The following is a 24,724-nucleotide window of genomic DNA, read 5'->3' as shown; positions in this document are numbered from 1 at the left end:
TTCACTTTAGTTTTATATTTTCTCTATGAAAACACTGCCATGTTTTGATATATTTATGTACAGATACTTTATGTATTTTATGGTACTTACAATGATATAATTTAAAATATTTTATGTTTATAAAGTACTATATATATATATATGATTTTAGTATAGCTACTGCCAATTTTTCTTATTCTAGTAATTTGTCTCGAGAATCACTTCGGTTTCCTGTGTAATTACATCATCTGTGAATAATGACAGTTTTGTTTCTATCATTCTAATCTTTAAAGCTTTTATTTTCTTTAATACTATTTTCTGGTTAGGCTTTCCTCCTGTGCTGAATAAGGAGTTCTTTTATTGGGAAATTTTATCTTATTACTGATTGTACAGAAAACAATTCTAACAATTCTCCATTGAGATGATGTTTCTTCCAGATTTGTGGTAAGATGTGTTTACTAGGTTTAGGAAGATATTGTATGTGTTGACTATTCAAGTCTGTTTTAGGTATTAATTTCATACCAATCCCATTAAGTAAACAGAAAGTCTCATATAGATCAACAATCGCTCTAGAGATTGGAGATATAGCACAAAACAAAACAGATAAAAATCTTTCCCTTTAGTATTTTATATTTCATTGTTCCTGGACTATTTGGTAGCATTTACTGTAAAACAGTTTGAGACCATTGCGTTCTTTGTGAAACATTACAAAATTACTGGCCCAATGTCTTTTATGGCAATTGCTTCCCCCCCTCTTCTGCCTCCCACCCCTCTCACACACCCATGTCATGTGGAAGATCTCAGGCCAGGAGTCGAACCTGCACCACAGCAGTAACCAGAGTTGCTGCAGTGACAATGCCAGATCTTTAACCCACTGTGATACAAGGGAACTTCATGCTTTTCTCTTCTTTTTTGAGCTAGTTTTGGTACGTTATATGTTCCAGGAATTGTGTGAATTTTCTCTGCATTTTAACACATAGTAGTATAAAGTTAATGATAATCTATATTGTTTACCTCATTTCTGTATCATATTTGTTTCCCTTTGTATTCCAAATATTACTAATTTTTGTCTTTTCATATGTTTCTTTGTCTTTTTGAATTTTTATTTTGCACATTTTGACAGAGTAATATATTCACATGAGTAAAATTCAGAAGATGGATGTATAATGCAGGGAACTATATTCAATATCCTGAGATAAACAATAATGGAAAATAATATAAAAAGAATATAAATATATGTATAACTGAATCACTTTCCTATACAGCAGAAATTAACACATTATAAATAAACTATACTTCAATAAAATTTTTTTAAAATTCAGAAGGTAGAGAAAAATCTGTAGTGGAAATATTTCTCTTACTCTTGTTTTCTTGTCGTTAATTTGCACTCTAATAACTAGCATAAGCAATTTCTCATATCTTTCTAGATAAAGATACAAATATATAAGTAAACATGAGTATATATAAGAAATGTTTTACATTTTTCTTAAATGGTAGCATACTTTTATTTTCCTAACCTTTTACACTTAATGGTATCTATTGCAGATTTTCCCATATCAGGACATCATGAGTTTTTTGCATCTCTTTTGTGGATGTAGACTTTAATCCTGTATGGAGATATAATTTATTTTACCATTTTTAAAAAAAAATTAGAGGACATAAAATGACATCCAATGTTTTAGTGCTGAAAATTCCACAACAAATAAATTTGTGTATGTATCACTTAATTTATGTGCAGATGTATCTTGGGATAAATTCCTAGAGGTGAAATTACTGAATCAAATTGTGTAGGAGATACATTTTTTTATTTTACTCATTTTTGGTAGGCTATGTGTAGATATGTTATAAAATTCAGGAGAAACAAAGTGGCAAGTGATGGAAATTAAGTTTTCCTCATACCCCATTCACCAAGTTTCTTTTACCAGTGGCAGTCAGATATATCTTTCCAGAGATAATCTATGCATATACAAGTATACATGCTTGTGTGGCATAAATTCTTAATATGTTTCAGATGGTGTTTCATTCTGTGGGTATCAGAAAGTTTTTGCTAATTTGTTGGCTCAAAAAAACCCCACTAGGTTTAGTGAATCCATTCATTTTAGGAATACATATTTTGTGTCAAAATTTTCAGACACATCCTTAAACTACTATCTTTATCTTTTGGACCTTGTCAGGACAAATGATGTCTCTTTATTCACTTTTATTTTGCCCATTTGTATATGTTAGAAGCAATAGTACTTGTTTTTATGGGATCCTGATACTTTTCTTGTCCATGCATATCAAAAACATAATCCAGTTTAGCTAGTTTACCATCTTATGCATCCTCGTTCATGATCATTTTGGTGATATCTTGCATTTTTTCTTTTTTTTTTGTATTAAACTTTTGTTTCTTTTATGTCATGTATTTCTTTGGCTTTACGTCCTAGTTTTGAAGCAACACATTCTTTGGCAGCTTTCGGAGAAAGGGTATATAACAGGAAGAAGTTTTAGATTAGCCATTTCTGAAAATAACTACACTTTTCTCCTCCATTTAATTGGCATTGGGTTGGTACAGCATTCTAATATAGAAAATGCTTTCTTTCATAATTTTGAAATCATTGCTCAATTTTCTGCTAGTTTTCTGTATTGGTGTAGATATATCGGAAGCCATTGTTGTTCTTGATCTTATTTATGTCACCTGTTTTTTTGTTTGTTTGTTTTTTTTCCTTCTGAAGTTTAAGGAACTATTTTTGTCCTTGGTGGTCAGGAATGTTACAGTAATAACCTTGGAGTGGGCTTATTTTAATGCACTGTGCTTTACATTTTTAATCTAGAAAATGATATCCTTCATTCCTGATAGGTCTTCTTGAGTTATATTACATAATATCCTTCTTTATTTTATTTGCTCTCTCTTTGGATGCTAGACATGTTGAAATTTTTCTCGATTATCTTTTTACTACTGTGATAACTTTTACTGTCTTTTTTTCTTTTTTTTCCCTTTTCTTTAGGGCCACTCCTGCGGCATATGGAAGTTCCTGGGATAAGCTTCGAATCAGAGCTGCAGCTGCTGGCCTTCACCACAGCCACAGCAACACTAGATTGGAAATGCATCTGTGATCTACACTGCAGCTTGGGGCAAAGCAGGATCCTGAACCCACTGAGCGACACCAGGGATCGAAGCCACATCCTCACAGACACTATGTCAGGTTCTTAACCCCTTGAGCCACAACAGGAACTCTTGTCTTTTTACTTTATGATAAAGTTTCTTAAATTTATCTCCCTTCTTGATTTTTTAAAATTTCTGCTGTCAAATATTCAATTTTATTATCTGTATATTTCTTTTATTTTAGCTTTCTGTTACTGTTTCAATAAAGCCTGTCTTTCCTGGATTTCTCGTCATGGCTCAGTGGAATGAACCTGACTAGGATCCAGGAGTGTGTGAGTTCAGTCTCTGGCCTTGATCAGTGGGTTAAGGGTCTGGTGTTGCCCTGAGCTGTGGTGTAGGTTGCAGATGCAACTCCAATCAGACCTCCTCTAGCCTGGGAACTTTCATATACCTCAGATGCGTCCTTAAAAAGCAAAAAAAAAAAAAAAAAAAAAAAAGGCCTTGTCTTTCCTCACCTCTTTAAGGATATTAATAACTTAAAGATTTTTTTTTCATTTTTGAGTATCTCCCCTTTATCAAAATTGCTTTTCCATTCTCTTTTCCCTATTCAGTTTTATTTGCCTTTTGTGTTAGAGGCTTTCCTTGTGTATTTGAACTTGATTGTATGCTAGTGATTGAGTGTTGGTACCTAAATGTTGATTTGGAAGTTCTGAACACAGAGGTGAGTGTCAGTTTTGAACTTAGCTGTGAATGGTCTGGAGCTGTTAATGAAACTCGTGTTCATAATTTTGTTTCTCTTTTCACTAACTTCTCTCTCTTTTTTAAAATTACTTCCTTATGAGTTGAGTGTATTTTCTTGTTCTTTATTTCCCCCCAGCATCCTAGATTGTTTTCTTATGTTATCAGATTTCACCTTTTTCACTTTTCTATCCTAGGTATTAAATATATAATAGGTTCTTTAAGCATCACCTCGCCTATGTCCTATAAGTTTTGATGATTAGCAGTTTCATTGTTATTGCTATCCTATTCTAAATACTCTATAATTTCCATTAGGAATTCTTCCTTATTTACTCATGAATTATTTACAAATGTATGTGTGTGTGTATGGCATGTGCACATCCATGTTTTACATTCATAAAGGTTTTTCTGATTGCACTGTGGTTGGGGAAATCTGATCTTCATTGTAATTTTTAAACTTATTAAAGTATAGTTAATTTGCAAGACAGGATATTAATTCTTGAAAGTAGTTGGAATTTACACAATGGTTTAGTATGTAATCAGTTTTCATAAATGTTGCCTGTGTTTTTGTTAAAAAATATATTAGCAAATTATTGGTTGCATATTCTATGTATGTCTTATATAACCCAAGTTTGTTCGCTATGTTGCCCTAAACTTTGTAACATTGTAGGTGTTTTTCTCCCAGTAGTTCTTTTATTTATTTATTTATTTTGCTTTATGCATTTTAAGCTATGTTATTGGGTATATTCAAATATAAATTTATATCTTTCTGGAGAAGTGAATATTTTTGCCATGAAATGATTCTCTCTTTCTCTGGTAATATCTTTGCTTTAAAGTTTATTTTTGTCTGATGGAAACATAGTTATGCTCTTTTTCTTTTGGTTAATGCTTATATCTTATAGAATCTTTCTGTTTTTACTTTGAAACTTTCTGTGTTTTCATGTTTTAGATATATCTCTTATAGAACACCATGTAGCTTAAAAAAAGTCTGGTCTGACAATTGATGCCTTTTAACCAGAGAGTCTATTTGTATTTAATATAAACACTGATATATTTAGCTTTGTTACATTTTACCTTATGCTCCAGTTTTTTAAGGTGAGAAGTTGTGTCCATTTTTCCTTTTTTCTTTATTTTATTTGAATTGATTCAAGTTTTTTCCTTTTTATGAGTTTAGAAGATACTAATTTTATTTCTATTCTTTCATTGGTTACCTTTGAAAAATTTTAAATGTACTCAACACAGTGTAAAGTTGATTAATGCCTTCCTCCCTCCAAATTTGATACTATATAGATTGTTTGATTCTAGAATTGTTTGATTCTAGCATCTTGGTGACCATCATTTTAGCTCTTTATTATGTCATAAATTAGACATTTTATTACTGTTTTATAGAATCAGATTTTTATGGTTATCTATGTATTTACTTTTTATTTCACTCATACTCCTTCCTGAATATCAGGAGCTCCTTTCTCCTATTTTCTTTCCTCTTGAGATAGATAGTTTAAAATTTTCTTTAGTACATGTCTAATTCTTTGATTTTTTAAATTTATTTTTAGTTATTTCCCCAATAAAATTTTTTTTCTACTGTGCAGGATGGTGACCCAGTTACACATACATGTATGCATTCTTTTTTCTCCCATTATCATGTTCCATCATAAGTGACTGGACATAGTTCTCAGTGATACACAGCAGGATCTCATTGCTAACCCTTTCCAAAGGCAATAGTTGGCATCTATTAACCCCAGGCTCCCAATCCACCCCAGTCCCTCCCTCTCCCCCTTGGCAACCTCAGTCTATTCTCCAAGACCATAATTTTCTCTCATACTAAGTGAAGTAAGTCAGAGAAAGACAAATACCACATGATATCACTTCTATCTGGAGTCTAATATATGGCACAAATGAACCTTTCTACAGAAAAGAAAATCATGGACTCTTTCAGATTTTTATGACTGAAAATATCTTTATCTCATCTTTGTTTTTTTCCTTCTTCTTTTCCTTTTGCTTCGTACGGCCACACCCATGGCATATGGAAGTTCTCAGGCTAGGGGTCAAATGGGAGCCATGGCTGCCTGCCTACACCACAGTCACAGCAATGCAAGATCCAAGCCGCAAATGCGACCTACACCAAGCTCACGGCAATACTGGATCCTTAGCCCATTGAGTGAAACAAGGGATCAAACTGGAGTCCTTATGGATCCTGGTCAGGTTGGTTACCACTGAGCCACAGTGGAAACTCCTCTTTATCTCATCTTTGCTCTTGAGATGTAGTTTAGTATTAGTGTACAAGTTTAGGCTGATACAGTGAAACGCTAACATAGTGCAATAAGCATGAGCCCAGTTGTTCATATTTATACAATGCAAGGTCATATTAGTTTAAGCTTGAAATGACTTGGTTGAGCCTAGCTGGCTGGAAGTTCTCAAGTTCTCGCTGTATGATCCAAATCTGTCTATATTTCAACATTAAGTAGGCACAATCTTGTGGATATTATGTGTGTTTCAGATTAAATGTTGCTAGAGATGATGCTGGGGCCCATGTCTGGCTGAGATTTCTAAAAGAGTAATAATGATTCTAAGAATCTCCTAGTTAGTTGGGGAGATTGGGATTCATCTTTTTTTCCACACTCCCCACCTCTTTAACCCTAAATCTGCATAAGGCAAGAAACTGAGCCAGAGAAGGAGCCTGTCTTCCGTTGTAGCATATGTGTATCACACTCTGTGAAGAAATGTATTATTGCATGGGATTTTACTGCACTGATTTTTTTTTCTTCTGGCTTCACTGCTACAGTTGAGACATTAGCTGTCGATTTAATTATTATGGCTATGGAAGTAATTACTCCTGTCTCTGATTGCTTCTGAGCTCTTCAATTTATCTTTGGTCCTGCAGTTTCACTGTAGTGACTCTTAGAATTGTTGAGATTTTTAAATGAGATTTCATGTTCTGGAAAATTCTCACCCATTTTTTTAAATATTTCCCCCCTTTTACCTTCTGGTTTCAGTGTCTTTCTGGAACTTTGATTAAATCTATGTTTGATCTTCTGACTACACACTTGAGTTAATTAATTTCTCCTTAATCTTTTCTATTTTTGAACATCGCTTGAGCAGCATTCTGCATTTTTTCTTATTCTCTAATTCTTTCTTGGATGTATCTATGCTGTTCAATCTTTTCACTTAAAGTTTTAAATTTTGAGGTATAATTAACGTGCAGTAGAGTACACAGTCCTTAGGTACTGAGTGTATGAGTTTAGGTAATTGAATATATAGCCATTTAACAACGAATCATAACAAAATACAGAACATTGCTGTTAATCTAGGAAGTTTCCTGGTGCCTCTTTCTAGTTACTTGCATTGAAGTTTTCAGTTATTTCCTTGTTAATTTTAAGAAATTATTTGGTTTTTCTTCAAATATACCTGGTCATGTTTGCAAGTCTAGGGTTCCTTTTTTTTAAAAAAAAAAATAAATTCCTTTCTCTAATACTTTAAATGTACTAAAGTAATTATTTCATAGTCCTTTTTCTGATGATTCCAGTATCTGGAGCCTGTTTTATTGTTGTCACTGTTGTTCTTACCTGATTTTCATAAAAATTTTAACCCTGAGTTTTGTGACGTTTACTGCGAACTCATATTTATTGGAACACACTCTATGGGAGGTTTATGACTTCTGAACAAAGGACCTTTTTTCCCTGAGACTATTTTGTGTTTGCTTTTATTGTTTTATAATATTTTCTTTGAATTCTTACTTTTTTCTTTTGAATGTAGGTATAAATTTTTTAAATTATTATTTAGCAAGAAAGAGATCAATTGTGTGCAAGTTTTTGATGATGAAGTAGAAAAATTATTTATTTAAAACAACATTTCCTCTCTTGGTGACTACTCTTTGAGTGCATAATATAAGCGTCACATGTTTTTGTTCATGTTCATTTACTTAATTCTTTCTTTTGCTGTGGGAATTGTAGCTGCCCACAATTTCAGGTTTTATGATGTTGGTTCAGTTTAGAGTATGGCCTCGGAAATCACAGACCTTTTCCCTTGTGATCTAGGGATCACAATGCCGTCGTCATCTTGTTTCATCCCAGTGATCTCCCTTGGCTTGGGGTTAAGATCAGAGATAATAAAAAGAAGATGTCAGCATTGTTTCTTCTCAAATTTCTCCTCCCTTGAGAATTCTATCATTTATGTTTCTCCCCAGAAAATTTTAAGCCATGCCTCATTAACCAGCCTTTCCTGGATACTTGCTTTTAAGGATCTTGTTGAAGAACTGAGGAGTTATGTCAGCTCCTAGTTTCCTCCATCATCTTAGTCCAAATTTCTAAGTATTTGTCGTCATGCCTCCTTGTTTATAGCTGTTTGCTTATTTTACAGGCATGGCTTTTAAAAATTCTTTTGTTGCTGTTGTCACGTTTAGAAAGAAGCTTGCTGAGTATAAACGCCCTTTCTTGGCCATTTTTCTGTGGAAATCCCCTTATACTGTTTAATAGCTCAAAAGTTAATCAAAGTGAAGTTATCAGTTTGGGAACAAGAACCATAGAAGCCAAAGGATGAAAATATATTGGATTATTTTAATATCTGTCTTATCTCTTCCCTCAAGTCACTTATCTTCTCTTCATTAATGAAAAGTAGTTGATAACAGTCTACACTTTAGGTATAGGCTGGCTAAGTCAGATCATCCTGGTTTGCTTTGGTATATGTCTCGGTGGCAGAGATGGTGAACTTTCAAGCAAAATCCATGCTTGTCCTTCCATATTATGGAGCTGTTGGTGTAAGACAACTCCACATCTAGGTGTTACAGTCCCCAGTTCTTGTGCACCTAGGGAGGCCATGTGACTAGTTCTCACCAATTGGAATATAAAAAAAATGACACCACTTTAAGGCCAAGGATAGTAAGAAGAAGTATAACTTTTCTGCCTTCTATTTTCCCATCTGGCAGAGGAGAACATATGACTTCAGGCTCTAGAGGAATAACAAAGCCGCAGGATGTCTGAAGGAGCTGGGTCTTTCAGTCACCAGGTGGAGAAAAGCAGCTTATCTACTACGAAAAGCCATTTTGGAAAGTTATTTCATAAATACACTTTTATTTTGTAAGGGTACTGAAATTTTGGAATTAGTTCATTATTACTACTTTTATTACTCTAACTTACATAATCTAAGTATTCATTTGAAAATACCTATTCTGTTTTGGGGGGCATCAAAAATGCCAGGAAATCACATGAGATATATTTCATGCTGCATGTTTCTAAGTATTACAAAGCCTTCCACTATCTTTTTTTTTTTTAATTTTTTTTCACATACCTTTTCATTTTTTATTTATTTATTTATTTATTTTGTCTTTTTGCTATTTCTTTGGGCCGCTCCCACAGCATATGGAGGTTCCCAGGCTAGGGGTCCAATCGGAGCTGTAGTCTCCAGCCTACACCAGAGCCACAGTGACGCGGGATCCGAGCCGAGTCTGCAACCTACACCACAGCTCACGGCAACGCCGGATCGTTAACCCACTGAGCAAGGGCAGGGACCGAACCCGCAACCTCGTGGTTCCTAGTCGGATTCGTTAACCACTGCGCCACGACGGGAACTCCCCTTCCACTATCTTGAATGCTTAGCCAACTTCGAGTCCTTGAATGAAGTTGCCTTCTGATACATGGCTTTATATAATGACATGTACCTGTTTAAGATTTTTTTATTTCATTTTTATGTTGCCTGGGAGGTGTTTTCCTGATATAGTAATTAAGGAAGTACATCCTGTGCTGTTTACAACATTGCTTTCTTTTCTTTTCCTTTTTGTTTGTTTGTTTTAGGGCTGTACCCATGGCATATGGAAGCTCCCAGGCTAGAGGTTGAATTGCAGCTGTAAATGCTGGCCCACACCACAGCCAAAGGAATGTGGGATACAAGCCGCATCTGTGACCTACACCACAGCTCACGGCAATGCCATATACCCCACCTATTGAGTGAGGCCAGGGATTGAACCCTCATCCTCCTGGATGCTACTCGGGTTCATTACTGCTGAGCCACACTAGGAACTCCCAGTTTACAACATTTCTATGAAAGGGCTGGCTGGAATGCATCTTATCTTCCTCTTGAGACATTTTACAAAATGCTTTTTTTGAACCCCAGAACTTCTAGATATTTTATGTCAGCTGTATTTTCCTGTACCAAAAGATCTTTTTCTTTCACTTCTTCATGAGTCTTGCTACATGGTATAGGGCTGCAAATTTGAATCCTGCAATGTTCTCCTACAAGGGTTTGGATGAAACACGATGTTCTTTTTACTTTGCTCCCAGTTCTGAAGTGGGTGCACAGTGGATCCCTGGCAGAGATTTCTCTATCCATATAGCAATAGCTTATTGTGACAATTTTAGGGGAGGGTAATCTAGTAGTCAATTGTGGACTCTTAATGTGACTGGATATAAACAAAGGGTTTTGTAGAGCAGATTTGTGCCAGTAGGAAGGGAGAGGAGCTAAAAACTTCACTAGCTGTTTGAGGTGAGAGGCCCATTGGATTCTGTCTGACATTCCGTACTCTAATAGTCACTCCTCGCATCAGAATCAGTGTCCTAGAAGACTAAGCACTGAATGGATTCGGTGACAGCAGCAAAGAATTTTCTTATACGCCTTTATGAGCTGACTGAGTGGGCCTGGGTTACTGTTCCTGGCACTAAGACTTAGCAGGTACAAACAGACAAAAGTAGGGACTTTGTCCTGACAAGGACAGAAGGGACTGGCAGTGCTTGGCACAAACAGACTTAGAAAGCTAGTGGTTCTGCTTTGCCCTGGCAGTTTGTCTTAATGGGTCTTCTTGGAGCTGCTAAAATGACATGAGAGCTCCCTAGAGTGGGTGTGGAGGAGGGCATCTGTGCTCTCTCCTGCCTCCTTCAGGTTTATGGAGGGACTACTCGTTCCTTCATTTTAAAGTTTCAGCTGTTGGACTCATGATGCTCTCATCTTGAAGCATTTCCCACTGGTTTGACATAGCACAGGGGTTAATTAAAGCACAGAAAGAGGCAGGCTCCTTGGCTTTTCCTCACAGCTGGGCTGGGAGACCACAGATTGCCCAGTTTGAACACAAACTTGGAGAGCCTCCCAACTGGAATGGAATCAAAGACATTTGCGGCCTCAGGTTTGTTTACTTTTGGTATTATCCAAGGTTTTCTGGCCCTCTGGTTGTTTGAGAGGCAAGAGGCTCTGAATGGCCCTGACACACAGTCAAGTTTAATACCGGGAGGAATTACATGCCAGTGAGGTAAGCAACAATCTGGTTGTTTACCCTGAAACACACAGGGGGTGCAGACTGGGCCAGCTGTCTGAGACATCCCCCTGAAACCCCAAGTGCAGCTGGATTTTCCCCTCCCTTGTGCAAGCAGGACTATCATTATTACATCACACTGCTCTGGGCCTGTGACAAGCATACTATGGGGCAAATAATACAGTAAAGAAGAATGGAATAGGAACTGCATTTTCTTTTCTTTCATTCGCTTTGCAGAAAGCCTTCAAGTGTTATGCTAAAATCTGCCTATTGATTTGAGTATAAATAGCCCCCCTTTCTAATCCAGATGCAGCCATGTGCCCCTCTGTACAGGGTTGGTGATTCTCTGTTGTGTCTTGGGAGTAATAAGAAGATTCCACTAGAATGAATGCAGGCAAATCAGCCCAGCTGAGATTACATAAAAGGAGTGGGAAAATTGGAGAAAGTATGTAATAAACCTCAATATCTGGTTGACTGTGATTTTTAACAAAAGGCTCTTGCATTTAGCTCAATGACTTAAGATCTTTAGATAGTAGCTAAATGCATTTTATTCAAACTTTTCCAGCCCTGGGCAGGAGCCATTTCAGTAGGCAAGTTAATTCTTCTGGAAAGGCATAAGCCGCTAAAGGCAGAGGCTTAGGGGTGGATTTCAGCTCCTTGGTGATTTGTATTTAGAACTTCACAGGCTTGGGCCCTGCTAATGAGCAACTAGGCATCTTATGGGGAAGTTCCACTTGCCAGACCTAGGAGAGAGAGAGGTCTCTTGCCTTGAAGTATCTGGTGAATCTTTGGTTCATCCTTATGTTTTTATTATTCTGTACTCTACTATTCTTGGACTCCTATGCAGGTCTTTTGGGGAGGTATTTATATTATCCCATGCTTTTCATCTCCAGTGCTGCCCATAGCTCTTCCCCTCCTGCCCTTAGATATTCTGGGCTTGTAGAGAAGTACTTCCCAGACATGTTCTCATCAGATCTATGAGATGCTGCACAATAAAAGGTTTCATGGTCAATTTAGATTGAGAAATGATGCACACTACACACCTCTCTTGGAAATGTGTAATGCACTTTTTAAAAGGCGCTAAAAGAAAGTTATTTACATTTCTTTATGTAAATATATGCATACTTATTTATTTAATGTCAAGGTGTCTTATTAGCCTCCTAAGAATTACTAGTTCTCAGAATTTGCTTTAAGCATTGCTTCTGTAATGCCCGCAGACTGAAAAATCTGTCTAGACCACTAGACAGGCAAGTTAGTGAGAAATGGATATGGATCCGAAAACCCTCTGAAAAGGTTTACCTTTGAAGGCAAAGGATGAGCACTGGTTAATCACATAAACAGAAGTTAAAGGAATCAAAGGTTCAGTAAAGCATTAGACTAGCTAGAATAAACTGGATTGGCTGCTGTCCATATGTAGAGGTGCTGAAGCATGGATACTCTGTTAAAAATGGATTCCTGACAGAGCCCTTAAAAAGAAACTGCTCAGAGAGTGAATTTTTGGTGCTGCATGGAACACGTTGATACAAAACTGGTGTAGTAAAACTGCACAGATACAGCATGGGGGAAAAAAAGACACATAGTGTATAAGAAATTAACAGAAATGGGGTTTGATCTCACTACTCCAACTAATTGGATATGTGAGCTTGGGCAAGTCATTTACTCTCCCCTGCCTTACTTTTCAAAGAAGACTATTGGACAGGATGTAAATTCATTCCTAGTTCAAAAAGTTATAATATATATAATGACTGTCCATGTTAATCCTATGTGTGCACCCAAGAAAGCAAATTGATGTATATTTGCCCCATTTCTCTGGGCTTCTCTGGTCCCCTTTTATTCTTGGCAGATGATATGCTTCTGAAACATATGTGTTGCACTAATTGGTAAAGAGTATTCACTCTTGGGTCAGTAACAAAGCACAAGTTTGGGAAAGAAAAGAGTGCCTGAAGCAGAAATGTTACAAGCATCTTATAAATACCAATTACCTTTATTGAGGAGAAAAGTTGTCTTCCTTCTGACTTCTAGAGGGAGACAGTTTTTAATAGTGGGTTTATCAAATATTTAATTATTAAAAACCTATTAAATACCAGGCTCTGTTGTAGGCACTTGGGATACTTTATGTATTTTGTGTGTGCATGTAGGGGAGACAAAACAGACAAAATTTCTTCCCCTCAAGGAGTTTATAATTTAGAGGAGAGAGACAGATAATAAGCAATATACCCAATAAATAAGTAAAGTATATAGCAAAAGTATATATAAATTATACAGTATGTTAAAAGATGATGAATTCTATAGATGAGGGGTAAGGGGGTATTAAGTTTTGTAATTATCAATAGGGTAGTTAGGGTGAAAAAGCAACCTTTGAGTTAAGACTTGGAGGAAAAGGAAAGAAACACATAGCTATCTGGAGGAGGAAGGATGCAGGCAGAGGAAACAAGACAGAGGCAAGAGTGTGCCTGGCAGGTTCCGGGAAGAGCAAGGCAGCCTGTGAGGCAGGAGTGGTGTGAGAATGCAGGTGTGTTGAACAGATGGAGTATGGCTGGAAAAAAGCCATTGAACTAACAAGAGGAAAGTCCATGCCCAACATGAGCATATCCTGGCCTCAGACTTCTTTTCTTTGTAGGAAGTGCTATAGAAGTCTCAGGGTGATGGGACTCCCTGCCTGGCCCAAGATACCCAGTTAGCCCCTACGGATCAGAATTTCCTCTCCCCAGCAATAAAGCATCCAGCCTTTGTATCTGTAACAGCCTCCCCTGCAATTTATGCATTCTGTGGTGAGTTTAAATGCTGACTCTATCATTATCTGAGTTTATTGCCATTGCCATTTGCATGTGTTTGATGGGGAAGGGGCAGGCAGGATACCTCTGGACAGATTCCAAGCTGGAAGTCTGCGTGTCTCTCCTTATCCTTTCTTCCCCAGTCCTCTGCCTTTTTGCAGTATCTGAGCCTAAGGCCAACTGTACAAAACACTATGAAAAAGGCAAGTATTCTCAGTGGCCCTGTTACTTTCTTCTGCATCTGCCTCCTTTCTTGTCCCTACTATGGCTCTTGCACAACATTCCTGACTTCTCAGTACCCAGTACGGTACAGTGGACCTCACTTCTTCCTCAGTCTCATGAATCACCAACCATTTGACTCACAACTGATAAATTTGCTCAAATTAACATAAGCCTGGTGGTTACCTCTTAGAGGGGGGTAGCATTCTCCTTTTTGACAGGGAATAAAAGAATTTCTCTTTTCGAGAGGACATTTCATCTACCATCACATTAGAATGGAGAGAGTTTGAGGGTGTTTGGGGATGCTTCTCAGCATCCTGGGACCCTGGAAATTATTACCAACCCACTTACTCCAACCTTGGTTCCTACTGCCCACTTATCACCAACTCAGCTCTTCCTGTTTTCCCTAAGTCACTTTTCTGCATAGGGATTTGCTGTCCTTTGTCTGGGTAAGCAAACTTGTAGATAGTAAGATATGCAGGCATACCTCATTTTATTCTGCTTCACAAATTCTGCGTTTTTCACAAATTGAAGCTTTGTGGCAATCCTGCATCAAGCAAGTCTGTCAGTACCACTTTTCAACAGCATTTGCTCACTTTGTGTTTCCATGTCACTTTTTAGTAATTCTGACAATATTTCAAATGTTTTGTTATTATTTGTTATGATTTGTGATCAGTAATATTTGATGTTACCATTACAAAAATATTAGGACTCATTGAAGTCATGGATGATGGTTAGCATTTTTTGGCAAGTCAGTATTTTTAATTAAGGCATGTGTATTGTTTTTTAGACATAATGCTATTGCACAGTTAACAGATTACAGCATAGTATAAGCATGACTTTTATATGCACTATGATACCAAACAATTTGTTTGACTTGTTTTAGTGGTGGAACTAAAGCTGTAATAACTCCCAGGGGTGCCTGTATAGCGACATGTCTGTGTGAGCTTCTGAGTTGCTCTTAGGAGCTAGGAAGCAGCTCAAGCCTTGAGGAAAGGGGTGGAAGGAATTGTTGCCTGTTGGCAAGCAGCTTGGTTTATTTCGCAAAATTGTGTTCTCCATGTTGCTTGCATTGTGAAATAGTGTGCACAGGTGCCCCTGTTTGATTCAATTTCAATGCTCATCATGATTGATAGTCCCACCTGATCACAGCCAGATCGCTTTGCTGTTTGTCCTTGTCTGCTGAGCTGCAGGCTATGAGTGGGGAGCCAGAGCCAGCCATTGTAAGGACTCCGAAAGGACAAGCATGTCTGTCTCTCCCTTCTCCCCAGATTCTCACTCTTTTAGATTGTTTTATTCAATCAACAAAAGTCTAATCTACATTTCTTTGTAAAGAGGCACTGCTAGCATATAGACAATGTTCAACTGAATGGAGGAATTTCAAATATCAGAGCTGCAAAACCCTTGTTAGAGCTAAAAGAAGGAAGAGGAAATTTTACGACCCATTTATGATCTTCTGTCCTATGTTCATGCCATTGCCATCATCAACATCATCAAGTTGCTACAGTAACTGTCAGTCATTGGCTATGCATTATTTTGTCACTCTGACAAGTATTTTATAAGAATTGATTATTAAAATTATCTTAAACACCTTTAAAAGGCACTTCTATTATTTTGGGGGGCCACACCCATGGCATGTGGAAGTTCCTGAACCAGGGATCAAAACTGTGCCATAGCAGCAACCAGAGCCAATGCAGTGACAATACTGGATCCTTAACCCTCTGGGACACAGGAGAACTCCAAAAAGGCACTTTGATTATCCCCATATTACCAAAGGAAAAAAGTGAGGCTTTGAGAGAGTTAGTAACTTGTCCCTGGTCTAAGCCAACCAAATAGGCAAGTTTCTGTAATCAAAGACTAGTAGTTAAAATGTGTATATATAAATAGATTTTTAGGTAGTAATTCACCTTTGCAAGATTCTAAAGAGCTTTTTATCTAGGAATCTTTCCTGGTGACTTAAGATAGGACTCTGTCACCTGTTGACTGCTCAGGACCACACCTGCTCACATAAACCCTTTCTACATCACCCTTGGCATGACTGCTCCTCTCTCTCTGTTGGGTCCCATTATCTGTCTTTTGTATACCAGTAGTGACATGTGGGTGGCTCCTGGGCAGATACATGCAAAAGAGGATGCAAAGACTTCTTTATCAGTGAGTCAAATGCTACCTCCTCTGTGAAGCCTCCCTATCACTAAGTCACAGAGCTCCTTCCTCTGTTTGCAAAACACACTGCTTCCAGTTCAATTAATAAAACATTTCGTATTATTACTACTACGTTCTATGCAATGTTTGCACAGCCCTTCCTTATAAGTACCAGGCTTTGTTCTAAGACTCTAACATTTATCAATCCACCTAATCCTCCCAATAACCCTGCAAGATGGGTACTGCCCCCATGAAATAAATGAGGAACTGAGGCACAGAGAAATCAGTAACTTGGCAAGGTCATCTAGCTAGTAAGTGGCAGAGCCAGGATGATGGACCTGCCAGCACGTGGGCCTTGATCATGTCCTCTTTTAGCAGTGGGCTTTACTTGTTCACATGTCTGTTTCCTAATAAGGCCATGACCTCAAAGGCAGGGAGTATATCTTGTGTATCTCTTTGTCCTCAGCTCTGAGCTTGCTCCCTGGCACCTAGCAGGCACCCAGGTGTTTATGGTCCAGTGAGTGAGCAAAGCAAGGTGATTATTGGGGAAAGACTGAGAGGCAGCCTGGGTAAACTACCCAGGTTTGTCTTTGCCTCAAGGCACTTAATTGCTTCCACGATCCTTTGTCTGAGAACAAAGAAAAGTGAGAGAGGCAGTGGGAAGGTAGTGAGAACAGGTCTTATTTGGGCTGGACTTTCTCTGACACTGTGTCTCCTCTCTTCCATTTGCTTCTATGCACCTGCCCTGAATTTTCCCCACTTGGGTTGCATTCATCTCACCTCCTCTGTCCTCTCAGTTACAGCTCCCCTGGGGCACCTGTCACATCTCATCAAAACAGTCTACTCGTGTCTTTTGTCCCTTCCTTCCTGCCACCCTAATAGTGAACTCTGAGGGAATGACCTTGTCTTTATCACCTCATGCCCAGTGTCTGGAAGAGGGCCTGGCTCACCAAAGTTCCCCAAGCCACGCTTCTTAAATAAAAGGATGCTTAGCCATCACCAGACCTGGTACAGGTGGGCAAAGAAAGTACAGGAAGAAAGTCATTTTTCATCAGTTGGAAAATGAAACAAAAACAAGAGATGCATCCCTGGTCCAAGGAACTGAGAATCATTTAGAACTGTTTCTCATCCTTTCCCCTCTCTCTTTCCCTCCAGCTCTTGTCATTTGGTAGGTGATGCATGTAAGTTCTTTTCTCAGGATTGGTTAAAAGAGGCTGAAAAGACGATTGGACTGGGTGGGGGTAGGGAGTTACAGGAAACATAAAACAATAAAGATGATTTAATTTATATCTGATCGCAGCAACCAGCTGGCTATGCCATCAATTATTACACCCTCAAAGTTATTAAAGAGCACCTCTGTCATTGGTACCTTATTAGCTAGGGATTTATGGAGCACAGAGCCACTGTAGGAAACATTGGTATTTCACTCACAGCATCACCATGGATGTCTGGGTTGTCTGTCTCTCAGCCCTTTTTGCTTCTTGTGTATCTTCATTCTTAGCCCCATCGCCTCAGGCTCAACTCCAGAATGTTTTGTTCCTAAAGTGTGCATGATGGGAAACCATCTCACTTATGTGGGCCTCAGTTCATTTGTGTCTGTTTCACACCAGTGGCCAAAAAAATCCCTACTCTCCAGGCAGAAAGTGTTCTGGGCCCACTAATTATTTCTAGAGCTTTCTGTGTCCTACATCACCTCCTTAGGAGGACTTTTGGTTTCCATCTGCTTTGTAAGAGAAAAGACTGGCCATTGGATTTCATTTATCCAGGCCTTGTGTTGTGGCATGAATCCCAGAACCCGAGGCCGTAGTTTTCTTGACCTTGTCTTCCCTCCTTAAGGCCCTAGTGCACCTGGGTCTCCACCTTAATCTAGGGAAACTTCCAGATTCTTTATTGGAGTCCCTGGACAATGTAAATATCTAAGTTGCCTCAACATTAAAGGCACACTTTATTTTAAACACAATTAGACACTTTACTCATCCTTAGATGCAATTTGTTCCTAATTATAAGCAATTATTATGTGTGATATCAGAAAAAACACCACCAAATTGCATTTCAAAATTGGAAACTTGTGTGGGGAGCCATTCATGTCAATTCAAGTCAGTGATAGAATTTTTCCTTTGAAGGTAACATTTTTAAGAACTGAGAGAATCTCCACATTGTGATCCCTTGAAGTACCAAAGTGACAACCCAGCCAGGAAGAGCTAACACAAGAAAAGTGGGAATTTAGTTGTTACATACCCGGAAATGCAGAGTTAGATGTTATTAGTGATTAGATCACACCTGACCCCTTTACAAAGTGACTTGCAATCACATTTGTGTGTGCAGGCATGTACACACACAAACACACACACACACGGAAATATATATTCCACATGGAATAGAATGAGAGAAGAGGACAGAACTGAGTCTCTTTGTCAGGGGGCTGAATCTACTGTAAATAATGTCTGTCTTGATAAGATGGAATAAGAAAACACAAGCAGGGGATGGAGAGGTAAGGAAGGAAATCCATATGTGACATTATCTTCCCTGAGGTTTATACGCACACTTATAAGTCAAATCATGCCATTTACACATGTGTATGCATTCGTGGCTTTATACAACTCCTCCATGGGTCTACATTGCTACTGCTCCCCTGAACTTACAAGGTTGAAGGAATTAGCCTTTGGGGTCGTCTATGGGAATAATGTCCAAAGTAGCCTGTGTGTTGGAGCTCTAGCTATTTATGTTCTCACTCGGCTGCTGAGTTTATAGTGTCGTGGTGTCCCAATCAGCAGCTAGGTGAGATGGGCGGTGAGTTTGATTCTTCGTTTATTATTTGTTGATTTATATTTTTAGATTTATTAAGGTCTAATTGGCAGCAAAAGTTTGTATATATTTAAGGGTACAGTGTGATTTTTGTATACGTATGTATTGTGAAATGACTACTACAGTCAAGCTAATGAACACACCTATCCCTTCATGTAGTTACATTTATTTATTGATTTAATTTATTTTGCTTTTTAGGGCCGCATCCGCAACACTTGTAAGTTCCCAGGCTAGGGGCAGAAGGAGAGCTGTAGCTGCCGTCTACACCACAGCCACTGCAACGCCAGGTCTGAGCTGTGTCTGCAACATACACCATAGCAATGCCAGATCCTCAACCCAGAGTGAGGCCTGGGATTGAACCCGTAGCTACCTTTATTTTGATAAGAGTACCTAATTTCAAGTATATTAGCAGTGTTCACTGGAGTAACCATGCTTTGCATTACATCATCACCACTTACTGAACTTAAAACTGAAGGTTTGTACCCTTTGACCCACATTTCTTCTTTTGCCCCACTCCCCAGTCTGTGACAACCACCATTCTGCTCTGCTTCTCTGAATCTGACTTTTTAATACTCCACAAATAGGTGAGATTATACAGTCCCTATATCTATGTGTCTAATAAAGTCCTCAAGGACCATTCATGTTTCTGAAAATGCCAGAATTTGTTTTCTTTTCTTTTCTTTTTATTTTTTATTTTTTGTCTTTTTGTCTTTTCCAGGACCGCACCCTCGGCATATGGAGATTCCCAGGATAGGGGTGGAATCAGAGCTGTAGCTGCCGGCCTACGCCAGAGCCATAGCAACTCAGGATCTGAGCTGCATCTGCAACCTACACCATAGCTCACGGCAACGCCAAATCCTTAACCCATTGAGCAAGGCCAGGGATCGAACCTGCAACCTCATGGTTCCTAGTCGGATTTGTTAACCACTGAGCTATGATGAGAACTCCCAGAATTTATTTTTTATAGCCGAATAATAATTCATTTAGTATATATAAACACCACTATGTACATGTGTTTACTATATTTTTAAAAATATATTTTTTTCTATTCATTCAATGGACCCTTAGGTTGTTTTCATATCTTGGTTGCTTTGAATGATGGTGTGCAGAACACATGCATGCAGATGTCTTTTCCAGATACTGATTTTGTTTCTATTTTATATGTATGTATATACAGAAACAGAGTTTCTGGATCATACTAGAGTCCTATTTTTAATCTTTTGGGGGAATCTCCATGATTTTTTCCAAACAGCTATTCAAATGTACATTAGCCCTAAAGTGTACAGCAGTACCCTTCTCACCATGCCCTTTTCAACACTTGTTATCTTTTACCTTTTTGATAATAGCCATTCTGACAGGTATGAGGTGATATATATCATCATGGTTTTGATTTGCATTTCCCTGATGATTAGTGCTACTGAGCTCCTTTTCATATACCTGTTGGCCATTTGTCTTTGCAAAAATGTCTCCTCTCAGGTCACCGACCCATTTTAAAATAGAGTTCTTTTGGAGTTCCTGCCATGGCGCAGTGGAGTAAGAATCCGACTGCAGTAGCTTGGATTACTATGGTGGTGCGGGTTTGATCCCTAGCCAGTGCAGTGGGTTAACAGATCTGGCGTTGCTATAGATGTAGCGCACATTTAGTCCTTGGCTTTGGAACTTTCATATGCCATGGATGCAGCCATAAAGAAAAGTAAACAAATATAATAGAGTTCTTTGGTTGTCATCATTGTTTGCTGTGGAGTTGTATGAGTTACTTTGGATTTTGGATATTAACCTCTTATCTCATACATGTTTTGCAAATATTTTCTGTCAGTCATACATGGCCTTTTCACGCTGTTGTGTCCTCTTGTGTAGAAACTTTTTAGTTTGATGTAGTCTTACTGGTTTATTTTCAGTTTTGTTGCCTTTGCTTTTGATTTCATTTCCAAAAAATTGTTGCCAAAACTAACGTCAAGGAGTTTTTTTTTTTTTTTGTTTTCTCCTAGGAGTTTTATGGTTTCAGATATTATATTTAAGTCTTGTAATCCATTTCTAGTTTATATTTGTGTATGATGTAAGATAAGGGTACAATGGTATATTTTGTATATAGATATCCAGTTTCTCTGATACCATTTATTAAATATTATCCTTTCCACATTCTGTATTCATAGTACCATTGTGAAAGATTAGTGGATGATATATATGTGGGTTTATTTCTGGGCTCTCTGTCCTGTCACATTGGTTTATGTTTCTTTTTATGTTAGTACCACACTGTTTTGATTATTATAGCTCTGCAATATAGCTAGAAATCAGGAAGTGTGATGTCTCTAGGTTTCTCAAATTACATGGGCAATCTGGGCTTTTTTTTTATTTTGGTTCCTTACAAATCTGGGTAATTTTTTCTATTTCTGCTAAAAATGCCATTGTAATTTTGTCAGGGGTTGCATTAAATTTGGACATTGATCCATTTCTTCTAGATTGTTCAACTTGGTGTATAAATTGTTCATAGTTGTTTCTTGTGTATTTGTCACATCAGTTGACTCTTCATTAATGACTCTTGAGACTCTTAGATGTGTTCCTTTCACAAAACAGTTGGTACAACTTATTAAAGCCAAAAGGCACCTAGAGGGTCTGGGTGTAATCCTCTCCTTTTTAAGGAAGGGAAACTGAGTCAGAGAAGAGCCAGTTCTGTTTAAGGTCCCATAATTTTTTAGTGTCTGAAGTCAGGCCTTTTTACCCAGAGCCCTTTCTATTATTGTATGATACTTGCTGGGCTTGTAGAGTGCCCAGCTGGCAATATCAATGCTGGCAATAAAGGTGATGAGTGTTCACCACTCTCCATCACTCTCTCTACTCTGACAGTTACCCTCAATCATGAAATGAACATCCCCACATAGTTCTCCTTATTCCTGAGCAATGAAATACACTGCATTCCTTTAACAGATCATGGACTGTAGCTGTCTGTACACTGAATAGAGACTACATGGCAGAGCTTCCAAAATGAAAGTTGCATTCATTTAGAAAATATTCATCAAGTGCCTACTATGTGTCAGGCCCCCTCCATACACTGGAAATGCAGCAGGGCAGGAGAAAAAGTCCTCCCACTTGTGGAACTTACTTTATTGTTAGAGACGTGAGCCATAGCATCCACTGGCTGTAGATGAGAAGAAGCTGTTCCTTTTAGAGTGACATGTGGCCCCTATGGTCTGCTATAGTTCCCCACATTTGCTTGAGATATTGATGTGACTTCTCTTGTTTCAGTTCCTTGCTTGGCTTCTGGGAAATTTTAAGTTTAAATCCTCTGAGCCACAGCTTGACTATCAGGGAGTAAGAAACTGCTGACTTTCAGCAGTAAGAATAAGCATGGTTTCAGGCCCTCAACCCTATGTGGCTGGGTACAGTTTCTGGCTATTCAAGGAGGAAATAAGTCAGGCTTTATGATCAGGGCATATGTGTGAGGAGACAAACTTAGACCGAGCAGGTGACACTGCAGATAACAACCAAGGGATGTCAGAAGTGTAGCAGTTGGTGGAGGAGGGAGGGCAACTTTAATCGGAGAGAGTGATTATGGAATCTAATTAGCCTCTCGTTTTCATTTGCTGAAGGAACATTCAATTCACTTAACACCACTCACACAGATCCTTCTATTCTCATCTGTACCCAGGGGGAAAAAATTCTTGTGTAATAGAGCATTTGGACAGCAGCAGACTGCAGCAGTGAAAGCATGTAGCTGAAAATGTGGAGTACTGGGTCCCAGCCATGGCTCTACGTCTCCTAGTTCAGTGACCCTGGGCACAGTGTCTCACCCTGAGGGGACCCTGGGCCCATCTGCTAAGGATGGAGACCAGATTAAAACATTTTAAAGGTCTCTTTAACTACAAAATTCTATATTTGTTTTCAACACGTATCTCCATACTATGGCTTAGTACAACATGTAGTTACAATTTTGGAGTTACTCACTATTTTGTCAATAAGAGTTTAAGCTCTGGAATCAGACAAGCCTGAATTCCAGTACAGGCACTACCTACTTAACTTTGGACCAGTTGATCTTCTAATCCTCACTTTGTAAAACTAGGACAATAATAATAGTATTTATTTTACAGGATTTTTTGGTGGATTAAGTGGGCCAGTGTATTCAAAGCCCTTGCTATCGTGTTTGGGACACAGTAAGACTCAACAAATGATGAGCTATTATTTATCTAGTGGTCTTGTTTACTACAGAGTTTTAGAATAAGTTGGATATTTTATTTAATTTTTAAAAATCCAGGATAGTTCTCTTTTTGTTAAGAAAAATTGCTTGATGACATGGTGGATAAGCTAAGAAATGGAGTGAGACGGAAATAACTCTACAGAAATAAAGCATTTAATGTGGGGATAAATGAAGTTGCCACCCAGAACTAACAGCCAGAGTCCTGGTTGGGCTGTAATTAATGAATACGATGGCCAAGATTTATAAGGATATTTTAAGAAGTAACTGCACTGCATGGAGCCCTGGGTTTTATGCCTGGGATGAAGGAAGATCAATGGGAAATCCATTAGACCCAAGATTTAATGGGTGAGGATGAGGATTTGTCCCCGGCACTGGGCCTCTATGCATGGCAGCTATTAGGGATGTTTTCTCTGAGTTGGACGTGAAAAAATTTGTTGGTCAATTGGAGCCAGAAGGGGAAGAATGATGGCCTACACCACTTCATCATTAGCAAATGCAGTGAAGAACCTCCCAACCCAAACTTTTCTAAAGAGTTTGCTCTTTGAACGCCTTCAACACAGCCCAGCTTCCTTTCTGAGGAAGACTGAGACAGAGCTGCCCTAAACCTAAGCACAGGGCACAGCACACTGACAGAATCTTGGGCATCCTGTGACTATAAGAGCAGAATGCCTGAGAAAGCAGATCAACACATGGCAGGCCTCTGCAGGTGGCTTTGTTATCAACAGGGACAGCTTGTGCTGGCCCGAAGTGCATTTCAGTGGCTCTTTGCACCCTGGGCCCTGGCCTAAGCTAGGATTTGCTTTGTGGCTTGCCCTGTTTTCATCAGTCGCAGAGAGGGGTGGTTCATCATGTCCTTCTAAGACCCCTGTTCTGCACTGGGATTTGGGGATAAAAAGCACATATATGTTTTCTGTTCCCTTTTTACTCTGTGCTCAAGGAAGACTGAAAATCAGAGCACAGCTTGCCGAGTCTCCTAGGACTCTACTTCTGAGTACACTAGGCCAGGGAAACATCTAATTCGCCCCTGGGGAAGGGGATTTTCCATCTTCCCTTGGTCCATGTGTAATGCTTTTATGCTGCGCCAGTTTTGTGTTGTTCCTTCTGCCTGCATGTCCTTCTCCCAGGAGCCCAGCTTAGCTCGTTTAAGTGTCCTCTCCTGGGATAATGGTGACCTTGGCTGAATATAAACCTGGCACATTTTGTTTCATTGTTCATGGGTTTAATACAAGGCCCCTTCCCTTTCACTTGCTTGTCCTCTTGGTAGCTGCTTGGCCCTTTCTTTTTCATAGTTCGCTCATTCTTTAATCCTTCCTCTTACAAATATTTCTTATAAATACTCATCATCTATTCTCATATTTCGATTGTAGACCTTTAGCTTAGGTTTATGGATACGATTTTTTTGGAGAGTTTCTTTAATTATAGTTGATTTACAGTATTGTGCCAATTTCTGCTGTACAGCAAAGTGATAAAACATTCCCTCTCTTACATTACCTTCCATCATGTTCTATCCTAAGAAGTTGTTTTCTGGATATGATGCTTACATTTCTCCCTCAATA

At 38.5% G+C, this 24,724-nt stretch overlaps 1 long non-coding RNA gene across 2 annotated transcripts in view; it reads left to right on the top strand.

Annotated features, from left to right (window-relative positions):
- The window catches only part of LOC110255513, a 386,303-nt gene that overhangs the window by 152,297 nt on the left and 209,282 nt on the right, over window positions 1-24,724 (top strand). Inside the window, exon 3 of one of the 2 annotated variants that reach the window (XR_002335936.1) lies at window positions 13,657-13,801. The exons of the other annotated variant lie outside the window; for it this stretch is intronic. This is a non-coding gene — a long non-coding RNA (uncharacterized LOC110255513). Of the gene's footprint in view, window positions 1-13,656; window positions 13,802-24,724 lie in introns of those variants that run through there. 2 annotated transcript variants of the gene reach the window in all.

This window comes from Sus scrofa, chromosome 9, assembly GCF_000003025.6.
Source record: "Sus scrofa isolate TJ Tabasco breed Duroc chromosome 9, Sscrofa11.1, whole genome shotgun sequence".
In the NCBI taxonomy this organism is placed as follows: Eukaryota; Metazoa; Chordata; class Mammalia; order Artiodactyla; family Suidae; genus Sus; species Sus scrofa.
Note: the sequence above shows the minus strand (reverse complement) of the source record. Positions and strands in the feature narration are given on the sequence as shown.